Source organism: Wolffia australiana, chromosome 16 (genome assembly GCF_029677425.1).
Source record: "Wolffia australiana isolate 7733 chromosome 16, ASM2967742v1".
In the NCBI taxonomy this organism is placed as follows: domain Eukaryota; kingdom Viridiplantae; phylum Streptophyta; class Magnoliopsida; order Alismatales; family Araceae; genus Wolffia; species Wolffia australiana.
This window is the reverse complement of record NC_135850.1, coordinates 8,927,236-8,936,145: the sequence shown is the minus strand read 5'-3', so window position 1 is coordinate 8,936,145 and position 8,910 is coordinate 8,927,236. Positions and strand designations below refer to the sequence as shown.

At 48.3% G+C, this 8,910-nt stretch overlaps 1 non-coding gene across 1 annotated transcript; it reads left to right on the top strand.

Moving 5' to 3' along the window:
* Positions 1-1,722: 1,722 nt before the first annotated feature.
* On the top strand, positions 1,723-1,831 carry LOC144714087 (small nucleolar RNA R71). The gene has a single exon (XR_013584241.1). It is a non-coding gene; the product is annotated as a small nucleolar RNA R71 (small nucleolar RNA).
* Positions 1,832-8,910: the final 7,079 nt, after the last annotated feature.

Here is an 8,910-nt window from a genome sequence, read left to right as displayed (position 1 = left end):
TACACGCGATAAATATTCCTTCATCACCGCAACTTCTCCTTCATCCTCTGTACAAAGTTTTAGTTCTTCATTGCTCCCTAAGGGACACCTCACCATTTTTGATATATCAATTTGTACTCTTTCCTTCCCAATCTTAAATTCTACAGTCCCCTTCTCCCAATACATGATTGTCCTTGCCGTTACTAAGAATGGCCTCCCTAGAATGATAGGGGCTAAACTAATATTCCCTGATATTTTGACATCAGTCACTATGAAATCTACAGGAATTTCACAATTTTCTACAGTAATCATGACATCTGTCAACCTTCCTTCGGGTTGCCTAACAGTGCCATAAGCTAGGAGTAAGTCCATATGTATTTCCTCTATTTCCCCAAATCCATATTCCTCGTATAAAGTTGTAGGAATGATGCTTATGCTAGCTCCGGTATCTAATAAAACTTTGGAAAAGGTTTTCCCTCCGATTTCACATGTAATGAACGGAGCTCCTGGATCCCTCATCTTGATAGGGATAACATTCAGAATGCTAGAGGCATTTTCTGAAAGCTTTACCACTTCTCTAGGTTTTCTAGTGCAGGAATCCTTAAGATATTTCTTCAAGGACGTAGCACACTTAAGCATGTCTTCTACAGTCATAGTCATGGTGGCCTGTTTGAAGTTTTCTAACAACCTAGTTTCATAGTCATAGACGGGTTTCTTCCTATTTAGAGCAGAGGGGTAAGGAACTTCTTGATCAAGAGTGGAAGGTAGAGGTTCCTTCTCATAGGAAGTTTCCCCCTCTTCACTACCTTGCTCATTTTCCCTCTTTGAATTCTTTGAAGAATTCTGATAAGGATCCTGAAGTTCTTTCCCGCTTCTCAATTTTGAGATTGCTAGAACTTCAAGATCTTCCTTATTTATCTCTTCATGAACAGAATGTTCTACGTGGAGTAAATTGCACGGATTAATCATCGGTTGAGTAGGGAATCTACTAGTTTGACAGTTATGTTCTAAGTTCTTACCTTGAGGTTCAGCAGTTCCAGGTCTGAGGCTCTCCAGCAACCTTCTGGTTTGCTCCTGAGATTCCAGCATTTGCCTCGTTTGAAACTCCATCATCACCTGCATTCGCATCTCCCTTTCTGCCCTCAACTTCTGATTCTGCTTTTCTATCATATCTGAAATAACAGGGGTTAGTGCAGAAAAATCTGGCTGGTTTTGGGATGGAACCTGGTAAGATTGCTGGGGTCTAGGCTGAAATTGCTGTTTCTACTGAAATTGAGATGGAAATGGAGGTTTGCTGCCTTGGTTAAAGCCCTCTCCACTTTGTAAATTTGTCTTCTTTTGTCCAGTCCACGGTTGCTGTTGTTGGTTGAAAGCCTTCACTTCTTCCTCCATGGACTGGCAAGCTCCATCTTCATTATCTCTACTGAAACAGAGAGAGCAGATTTTAGCTTTTATGATTGGAGAGTTATTAAGGAAAACGTTTCTCAATGTAGAGGTGAGCTCCTCCAATTTCTGGTTAGTCTCCTTGAGGCCTGCATGCAGCTCCGCCTCCTTAGCATTGCCCTACAGCACTCCTGCTCTCTTTGGCTGCACATTTCTCCCGTTTGGATTTGCTCCAATCTCCTGCAAATTAGTCTCTACAACTCTATCCAAAATATTAAAGACTTCATCTTCATATGCGGTATATAAGGTTCCACCGGTGGCTAAATTCACCTTATTTTTCATGAAATTTGACAGTTTTCAATTCCATGATGAGGACATTTCCTCATCAGGTCATTGAATCTCTCCCAGGCTTCACTAAAAGCTTCGCCTTCGTGGGGGTGGAAATTGTGGATTTCTATTCTATAAAAATGTGTTTTAGAGAGAGGGTAAAGTTTATGCAGAAACCTCCCCTGCATCTCATCCCAAGAATTGAAGGTGATTCCTAAATTACGATACCAAGATAAAGCTTTATCTTTTAGAGTTAGAGGAAAATACTTCATTTTTAAAATCTCTGTAGATAATCCTGGCATGTTTTGTGAAGAACACCTAATATGGAAATCATCTAAAAATTCTAGGGGGTTTGTGCAGAATGTCCATTAAATTCAAGTAGAGACTTTATTAATGCATTGTCATACCTGAACATGATACCCTCACCTATATTTAGGTTCACATCTGTTTGCCTCAAGCTTCCTGAGGGTGTTGATCTGTCCAGCATGGTTCGTCTTCTGTCATGCTGTTGACGTCCTTCTTCTGTCATGTTTGGCTGCTAGTTATCTTGTTGGGTGACTGTAGATTCTGGAGCGGAGTCCCTCGCACACGTAGCGTTCTGTGCAATTCGCCCACCAGCTTTGGATCTTGTCACTACCATAGACTTAAAAAGACTGTTAGAAAGACAATAAGCTGAGGAATTTTAATCCTGCAGCTTTAGGAAAAAGAGTCAATAATAACTTGAAAAGAAAATAGAATTACTATTGTAATACCGTGCTCCCCGGCAACGGCGCCAGTTGATAGGCTAAAATTTAGGGGTATTTTTACTGGTTATTTATTGATCAGTCGTGTGAGGGTTTGAGCTAAACAACAACAAAAGTTAACCTCGCAGCCTTAGGGCGAGTAAGGTGTTGAACCACAGGGAGCAAGTAATCAGGTAATGTTCCTCTTTCAATTTTAATTTATGTTGTAAAATTCAGATAATGTATTCTAACAATCAAATCATAGACTAAAGTAATATGATTCTACAGCAAGGTGTGTGTAGAATCTCAACTTAGTGCAGTCAAAAGTTTATATAGGAATAATCAAGAAGTGAGTAGAGTGATCTTCAATAGATAAATTTAAAGAATTTATTCAGAAGATTAGATTTAGAAACTCTAATCTTCAGAAGGAACAATAAATTTCTCAGCTTAGTTACAGTCCTATGCCTGTAAAGTTGAGCAAGAGCAGTTCCCTGCACGCAGCTTGGCTGCGCGCGGCAATTCTCTGCGCGCTACTTGGCTGCGCGCAGGGAATCTCAGCGTGCAGGTTCGGCTGCGCGCGGCTTCTGCGCGCATGGCTTTGTCTGCGCGCGGCCCTTGCTGCGTGCGGCCTTACTGCGCGCTGCCTAAGCTGCGTGCGCCTTGGCTGTGCGCAGCCTTGCTGCGTGCGGCCTAGGCTGTGTGCGACCTTGGCTGTGCGCAGCCTTGCTACGCGCGGCCTTGGCTGCGTGCAGCCTTGGCTGTTGTTGCTCTTCTGCTGCATGTGGCCTTGCTGCGCGCAGCCTTGGCTGTGTGCAGCCTTGGATGGGCGCAGGATTGGCAAAGCTTGCACAAAGGTGGCAATCAACCAAAAAAACACCGAAGTGAGGATGAAATTGATCAGGAACAGATTGCAGAGAACAATTTTGAACAGATAAACTTGAGATTAACCTAGAAAAGGGAACAATTTGGTTTGGAACAATTGGAAAACACTACTCAGTACTTTCCAATCCCAACTTCAATTGTCTTAGAAGGGAGAAGAAGACAACAACAGAAGCTGGAACAATCACACCACCTGGTGTCACACCTTCTAGCGAGATGATGATCGTCTTGCTCTAGCTATGCCTCAGCTTGCTTCTCTCCCAGCTCCAATGCTCATCAGCTCTTGGAGGGTTTGCAGAACTCCTCTCTCCAAGCCCTAGCCTGTTTGGACAGAATTTCTGGACAACTGAAAATGGCTCTTTGAAAGAGCATGTATAGGTTTCCTCTCTTGAGCTTCTTAAGCTTCTTGGGCTTCTTTGGCCTTTTTGGGCCTTTAGGGCTTGCCCAAGTAAGTGATCTTCCGTTTTTAAGAAATCAGCCTTCGTCTTGTGGATGAAATCGGCCTTCGTCTTTGTGGATAAAATCGGCCCAAGTAAGTGCCCTCTTTGTTGGACTTCCTCTAAATCTGTACTCATTTAAGTGAAAAATAAGATCCAATCCACTTGATTCTCTGAATCAAGTTGGGTTAGTAAAAATCATGAATTGAATGGTAAATATGGAAATAATATATGCAAATAATGATTTGATTAACGTCACTTACTGGATTATTATATGACATATTTGTGGTCATCAGGAGCACGGGCGCGGGCGGCGCGCGGGCGCAGGCAGCGCGCGGGCGCGGACGGCTCGCTGGCGTGGGCGGCTCGCGGGCAAAAGCAGCCACGGGCGCGCGCACGGACGGCTGCGGCGCGCGACTCGCGGTGAGTGAGCGCGCGTAAGCGCGGCGCGCGACGCGCGGCGCTCACAGCGCGAGCAGCGCGCGGGCTTGTTGGCGGGCGTGCGAGCGAACAGGCGCTTGCGAGAGCGGAGGTCGGCGGCGGTGGAGGGCGACGGAGGCAGAGGTGACGGCGGCGGTGGGTCGAATCTCGAGCCCAAGAAAGGGCTTCTTGAGCTGTAACCGCCCCCAAGAAACCTTCAAGATGATGGTTTCTTGGATGATTCTTGGGGACCTTGGGTAGGATCTTGTGAATCCTATGGAAGGCGAGCGTCGGCGTCAGACCGGCGGCCTCGGGCACCTTCGGAGTGATCTCAACGAAAGCTTCTTCAGCTCCAGGCGGCGACGACGTCTTGAATTCTTTACTCGTCCTGGAGTAATCTCGACGGAACGCTTGGACACGTCGTCACGGAGTGATCTTGACGTGATGACAAGGGCTCTAACCATGGAGTGGTCTCGACGTGGGCGAGGCTAGCCGGGCCTCTCTACTCTCTACGATAGTGGAGACATAAGTTGGATTTCTTTTCAACAAATGACTCAAATGTTCCTTGGGCATGCTATCCCCTTATATAGTGAGGATAGGTGCGGATGGTCCTCCATCAGCTCAGAGACCCACGTTACACCAAGGCGCCACGACAGGGCTTCGAGCCGCGGGGAAAGGATGGACTCGTGGGCCGTATGACGGCGCAGCCCCGGACACGCCATCGGAGTCGTCATTGTCGTCCCCGACAGCACCTGCTCCAGCATCGTATACATCTTTGGAGACGTCATCGCCGCCCTCGACAGCGCAAGCCATCCGCGTTCAGCCCGCCCGACAAGCCAAGGCATCGGTACGCACGCCCGGATTCAAGTATTCCGGGTAATGGACATCGTATCGTATCTTTATGTCTTTCTTTACTCGTCGTTTTGTTTTAGTTATCGTCGTTCGTCGTTTTCCTGACTCGTCACAGTCTAGTGTAAGGGAGGGAGGCTCATCCTGTCAGGATCCCTCCCCCTCCCCCTATCGTCTGTTGATTCCGTGAGTCATTTTCGTCTTGTCGGAGTCAACAGGTTAGCTATTTTAAGTTTTAGTTTATATTTGTTTTGGCTTAATGGGCCAAACTCACCTTCCCCCCTATATAAGGGAAGCTGGGTTGCCCTAAAGGACTTAGACGCTATTTTTTTATGAAAGAAAGTTTCCCCATGTTGGGTTGAGAAGATGAAATCTCATCCTTGAAAGGTTAGGGTTTCGACAGACTGAAGATTGCAAGCTGGGAGAATAAGAAGAAGAAGGATCTGAGGATAAAGATGATGTAATACGACGTCGGCCGGGATTGATCGGCTCGTATTACGTCACAGGAATTATGATGCGAGGACTTGAGATGTAATTCAATGCACGGGAAAATAGCGGATGAGCAGTAGAGGGAATCGACGGATAACGGTGTCGGCCGTGCCGGTCAACGAGAGAAGAATGATCCTTAGATCAAACTCCCAATGACCCGCAAAATCAACTAGACATCTAGACAATGAGGGGCGTATGACGGCCTTGGAGTGTTCGGCGTCTAGGCCAAAGAATATCCGTCAACCTCAAGAATTCCTACACTCGACGAAGGTGGCTATCCTATCCGTGAATTGTAATGAAAATAATGGCAGAGGACGCGATAGCGGAAGACGAGACTGGAAAAGATAATAATGCTGGTAAACGGAGGGGAGACGAGACTAACCTTAAGTCCCGCTAATCCACGGCGTCAAATCTCATTCTAGCAGGTGATGTGGTGTAGATGGCAACGTGTCGGTCGACGACTCTGCCGAGATCGCTCGGACCTCGGACTGATGAGCGCAGGAGGTGATCAAGTCAACCAACCTTGGGACCACGGCAAAGGATGTGGCAGCAGACGGGCATGCGCGGAGGTGTTTGGTGCGCGCGTGCACGGGCCAGCGCGAGGAGCACGACGCGCGCACTAGCGAGCGGACGCACCGTGCGGTGGTCGTAGGCGAGGGCGCGCGGACGCCTGCAGCGGCGGGTGGAGAGGCGCGCGGGAGGGGTACCCTCTCACGCGGGCGCCGGGCGATGAACGGTGGAAGGGTGGTCGAGCGGGAGGCGATGGCGAGGGGCCAAGAATCGAGAGGAAAGAAGTGTGGGAGAATTGAGGGTTCAAGAATGGTAATGGGGAAGGGTCAAGAACGAGATGGGGAAAGGACCAAGAACGAGATGGGACGGATCAAGAACGAGATGGGAAGGATCAAGAACGAGATGGGAAGGTTCAAGAACGAGATGGGAAGGATCAAGAACGAGATGGGGGGGGTCAAGAACGTGAAGGGACGGATCAAGAACGAGATGGGAAGGTTCAAGAATGTGATGGGAAGGATCAAGAACGAGATGGGGAGGGTTCAAGAACGTGGAGGGGCGGATCAATAACGAGATGGGGGGGGGTTCAAGAACGTGAAGGGATGGATCAAGAAGTTCAAGAAAATGGGTGGGGCGTGGTAGAATCAAGAAACGGGGCGAGGGGAAGGAATCAAGAAAACGTGGGGGAGGGGAAAGAGGGGAAATTCAAGAAATGTGGGAGGATGTTCAAGAACGGTGGTAGGGTGGATCAAGAACGAAGAGAAGGGGGGGTATGGATCAGGAATGGTGGAAGGGTGGAAAAAGGTACCAAGAAATGGCTTTCTTGAACTGTAACAACCAAGAACCCTCCAAGAAAGAGGAGTTCTTGATGGATCTGGGGTGTGCTCCCTCGGCGGAGCAGATTTCCCCGGTTGATGGCGTGTCGGCGATGCTTCTTGAATCTCCCAAGACCCCCGGAGTAATCTCGACGAAGGCCTCTTTCGATTCTTGATGGCGGCGGCTTCTTGAAACTCTTTCCTCGCACCGAAGTGATGTCGACGGTGCGCTTTAACACGTCTCCCTCGGAGTGATCTCGACGGGAGAGACGTGGGCTCTACCCACGTAGTGATCTCGACGTGGGGTGGGGCTAGCCAAACCCCCTACACTACTCTCTACGATAGGGGGGAGACGAATAGTGAATAAACTTTTCAACAATGACTCCATGGTGTTCCTTGGGCATGCCATCCCCTTTCATAGTGAGGATGGGTGCCAAGTAAACGTGGGAGAGGATGAACCGTCGCGAGACGTGGTTCGGCCTCTCCTTACAAATTCAAAATACAAACATAAAAAGTAAAAATGACGAGGACGGGGCCCAACAACATTGGCCCAGTCCACGAATCCAAAAATACAAACACACATGAAAATGAGCACAAGTAAAAAGATAAAAGTTCTTACGTGGGGTACTTTAACCCCGGGTGGCGAGCGTCGGCGCGAGCTGCTTGGCGTGGCTGATGACATCCCGTCGCATCATCCTCGAGATGGTTCTTCATCATCATGGCGTCATCCTCGAGATGGTCCTTCATCATCCTCCCGGGGTGGGAGGAGCTCGACTCCGGCGAGCAAAGCTCAACAAGGTCTTCAAGTGGAGGCAGCAGGTCCGGTCGGAGTCGGCGAAGGTCATCCTCGGAGATCCACGTGTCGTCGGATGATGGTCGCCCCTGCCAATGGACTAGGAAAGAACGGCCAACTCGCTCCCCCTCAGTGTGAATTACCTCCTGCAGTATCGTTTCTATCGCGTCTTGCCGTACAAGGAGGGGAAATGGAGAAGGAGTGGGTTTGCTCTCACTTTCACTACTATTAAGGCTCAATTATATGATGGTCCTCCATCATACAACTACCACTATCTACGATCGTTTTACACATCTTATCACCAATTTTAAAATATGTCTAAAATATGGATGTCCTCAATGCAGAATTATCGGTGGTACGCTGAGTAAGGTTGCAACGGATAATGCCCCTAACTGACGTAGATGGGTCGTGACGAGGAAGAGACGGGGGACAGTATGTGATACCAATGAAACTCACTAATCCGTCATCATGCACAAATTCATCGACAACATAGCTCTCAACTCTATACTCCTCCTCATCTATAGGTGGCTCATCAAAGGTAGGGTCACTATCGAGGGGCTCCTGTCCTATGTGCAAGGCTCGTGAAGGGCATTGGGAAGCTCTATGACCTCGACCTTGGCATTTAAAACAAGTCAAGCCGGAAGGACCGAGTTGTTCAGAATTGGGTTGAGGAGGAGCCCTAGCGGTGGACTCTAGGGAGGGTGAGGGACGAGTATTAGGCGTAGTTGATGACTGATTCGGAGCAGGTGGACGATGTTCGGTGGGAGTACGAGTAGGGGGAGGAACGGGTGGTGGTGGTTCCGAGAGAGCTAAGGGAGGATTACGCTGGGTCGCACGATTGGAATAAGAAGGGTTAGATAAGTGCGACCAATCTGTAAGAGCAGGGCGATTGTACACGGGACTATGGTATAAGTTCTGACAAAGTTCTAGGTCTTCTACAATCTGATTGGCCTGCTCGAGAGTCGTGGCCTTACGGACAAGCAATTCCGTCTCTAGATAAGGGTTAAGACCAGTCCTAAAACGAGAAATAACGACTCGAGGATTCTCTTCAACTCAACACCTCATATAGAATTCCTCAAATTGAGTGATATACTCGGAGACAGGCCGCCTACCCTGCTGCAGTTTGTGCCATTGGTCAAGAAGGTTGTCAAGATAGGCAAGTGGGACGTATTTTTCACATAGTTTGTCCTTCATTTGGGGCCAAGTATCTATGGGTGCCTCACGACAGTTATAAATCGAAAATTCAAGATTTTCCCAAAAGATCTTGGCTTGTCCACCTAATCTCATCTCGGCGTACTGGACCTTCTGCC